Source organism: Neovison vison, chromosome 6 (assembly GCF_020171115.1).
Source record: "Neovison vison isolate M4711 chromosome 6, ASM_NN_V1, whole genome shotgun sequence".
In the NCBI taxonomy this organism is placed as follows: Eukaryota; Metazoa; Chordata; class Mammalia; order Carnivora; family Mustelidae; genus Neogale; species Neogale vison.
Genome location: NC_058096.1, coordinates 197,884,747 through 197,888,556, shown reverse-complemented (window position 1 = coordinate 197,888,556; position 3,810 = coordinate 197,884,747).

Sequence of the window (3,810 nt, the reverse complement as noted above, 5' to 3'; positions counted from 1 at the left end):
ATACCCATCTTTAGCAATTTCAGCCTAATGTACTGGAAAATTGCTTAACAGATTTTTATATTCTATTAGAAATATTTCCATATTGGTGAGATGCCACTCATTTCTTTTTCTGAGCAGCAAATCTTGAGTAACAGCAGGAAGAAAGCCTCAGCACAGCCTCCATTCATCTTGTGGACCTGACTTGCGTATTCATCTAGAAAAAGAAGAAATTGCTCTATGCACACCGGTACCTCTTAGGTAACCACAGGCCTTCATTTGGTGCTGAATTATTAGTCATTTTTCTTTTATGTTCTTCGAGTATGATTCAGAGACCAATTTACTCCCGAAGAAAATTGCTATTAAATTATATCTATTAAGTTTTTATATTAAAACATACTCTAGCAAGGTTTGTCTGTCATTCTGAACCGCTGGGCCCCTCTGAATGCCTCATGTGTTGGCATAATTTATTACCTGGCTGTATCTGAGCAGAATGGGAGTGCTGTGAAATGACTCTTGGGTTGCAGGATCTCCCGGATCCCAGATGTTTTACTTACTTTGTTCTTGGCTTGCCTTCATTTGAATTATAAGCACAGCAGAGACAAGAATTCTCAACATCTTCAGAGAAATGTTGGGTTGGACCAAAATCAACTACAAGAAACTATTTAAGTTCAAAATCCTAAGAGAACCCAAGACTGATGTCGACACTACATAAATAGAACAGGATTAATAGGAGGCCCCACAAACAGTCAATTTCTAGGCCACAATCAGTTTCTAGGGTGGCTTTTAGCTGTGTATGACCTTCTTTCAAACCCTGGGCAAAATTCCTCTGTGATAAGATAGCAAACATCAAAGGGAAAGAAAAATGATAAAATGTGAGTGATCAAATTTTATTGTTTTCTATCCAGATTATGAATATTTAAAGAAATAAAATAGGGGCGCCTGGATGGCTCAGTTGGTTAAGCAACTGCTTTCAGCTCAGATCATGATCCCAGGGTCCTGGGACTGAGCCCCACATCAGGCTTTCTGCTCAGCAGGGAGCAGGTTTTTCCCTCTCCCTCTGCCACTCCCCCTGCTTGTGCTCTCCTGCTCTTTCTCTGTCAAATAACTAAATAAATTCTTTAAAAAAAAGAAAGAAAGAAAGGAAGGAAGAAAGAAAGAGAGAGAAAGAAAGAAAAGAATTTTGAGTTGGGAGGCAATGCTGTTTAGGAAGCACTGAATTTTTCACAAGCTTCTGTGATTTGCTTTGTAGAACAGTTGCCAGGTCTGGAAGCAACCTCACTAAAGCTTCCTCATTATCTTCAGCCTGGCCAAATGCCAAGTGTTAAACAACCTGTGGGCCATCTACACATTTGGCAACATATAGGGATGTACATTTTTTTTTTCCCTGCTAGCCTGAGTAGTTGTGTATGTGGCAAAAACCAAGGTATACATAACTCACTTGCTTTGCTGGGTCTGAGGCTGGAAGCAAAGCTGATTGGATTTAGATCAGCTCTGGCCTGGGGAGGGTTTCTCCACATTCAACAGGAGCCACTTCAAAAGCTGTCACAAGTTTTGGGGCCTGGTCTCCAGAAGATTTAGGAGCCAGTTAAATTCAGGATCCTCAGGGGATCACTGATAAGGCACTGATTTGGGCAGATGAAAATGAAATGATAAGGCTCACTGTAGCACTTGTTCTGAGGGCCTACTTCAGGTGAGAATTTCCAGAGAAAGGGAAAGTCTGATGGAGAGTTAGTCTCTGGCTTCATTCCATCCTATATCCGATTTCTTGCTTTCAGTTTCTTTTCCCCAGTGAGGAATACTTAGACAAGGCTGTTATTTTATAACTTCGCAACTCGATTGTATATTATTTTTCTCATAATCATGCAAGTAAATATCTTCATTAGAGACATTTTGGAAAATGCAGAAAAGCATAAAAATGGAAGGCATTCCTTCCTAGAGACCCTCAATTGATATTTTGGTGTTTTCCCTTATTTTTCTATATAAACATGTTAAAAACTTGGGATCCTACAAGTGCACATACTGCTTTTTCCCACTCATTCTTACATCAAGAGCATTTCTCAACATCATTAAATATCTTTTGATAATCTGATTTTTAATCACTGCAAAATATTCTACTTATGATTGTCCCATGATTTGTCCAATTCCCTACTGTTAGATATTCATCATTGCATGCTATTTATTTGCACTGATCTCTATTATTTCTTTAGGCTACCCTTCCAAATGTGTGATTACTGGGTGAGAACATTTTCAAAGTCCTTGATATGTATTGTCAAACCCCAGCTCCTAGCACTGGGTAAGGTAATTATTACGTGGTAAATACTCTGAAAATTATTCTTGAATAAATGCCTTTCAGAAAGGTGGACCAATTTATACTCCCACCAGCAGTATTTGAGAAGAGCCTTATCTTGGTCGGTCCACATTATGAAAGGAATTGTGATTCAAGCAGAATTTTGGTTTCTGTGATTGTGGCAATGAAATAATCAATTTGCTTTAAAGAAATGGAAGTAAAAAGTGGAGGGGCACCTGGATGGCTTGGTTGGTTGAGCGACCAACTCTTGATTCTGTCTCAGGTCGTGATCTTCAAGGTTGTGAGATTGGGCCCCATGGCAGGCTCAGTGCTGGGCAGGGAGCCTGCTTAAGATTCTCCCTCTTCTTCTTCCTCTGTTCCTGCCCCTCACCCTCAAGAAAATGAAAATAAAAAATTAAAATTAAAAAAGAAGAAAAAGTTCAATGATCCCTAAATGATATATGGTTGTGTTTTAGTAGACTGTTGCTTTTAAACACACGGAGACAAAACTGAGTACTGGAATTCTGATTGTATCAGGACTGAATCATGAAGTTCCTTGTTTCCCTTTTCACATGTCGATCTGTTGTGGCTACTTGCCCAACAATCGCTGTAAGCTCAAGATTTGGAGAGGGTATTCTTTGGATACTGTCTAGGCCTTTGGTGTCATGTCTAATGGTGGCGGGGGGGGGCAGTTACCAAGAAATTTTATTCTCTCTTTTTAAAAAATATTTTATTTATTTGACAGAGAGAGAGAGACAGCAAGAGAGGGAACACAGGCAGGGGAAGGGGGAGAGGGAGAAGCAGGTTTTCCACTGAGCAGGGAGCCTGATGCGGGGCTCCATCCCAGGACCCTAAGATCATGACCTGAGCAGAAGGCAGACGTTTAATAATTGAGCCACCCAGGTGCCCCGAAACTTTATTCTCTTGTCTAAAATGCAAAAATCTAGGGGAGACAAATTTAAGAGAAACTCTCCATTCTGTGAACTGTAGGGGAAGGTAGTTAACAAATATTAAGCAAAAATGTGCTAAGCCCCTTCCTGTCCTACTGCATTCCACATCCTAACCTTTCCATACAGGTAGTAGTATCTCCATTTTGCAGATAGGGAGTTGGGGCTCAGAGAGTTGGGTAACTTATTCAAGGTCACACAGTTGGTAAATACCGGAGCCCCAGTGATCCTGGTCCTCTGATTCCAAGTCTAACTCCACTGTCCTGGGAGGCAGCCCTTGGAAAGATTGGTGTGGGTGGGATTCCAGGGGTGGGGTGGGGGGAGAGGACTGGGTGGCAGGCGGAGTGCCAGTATTGTGACCTTGGTTTCAGAAAGACTGTGAAGGGCAAACGTGGTGCTGGGAAGTTGATCTCCAAGCTCTGGGGCTCTGGGGTTGAGGTTCTTGGAGCCAGTACAGTGGGACAGAAGATCCCAAGTCTGCAGGATCTTGGTTGAGAGTTTCTAGGGGTGAAGGCTTTTAAAAGAATTCAGCCAACTAAGTCTGAAGATCTAATAGGCATTATTAAATGATTCATGACTAAGGCAGGATCCCATCTA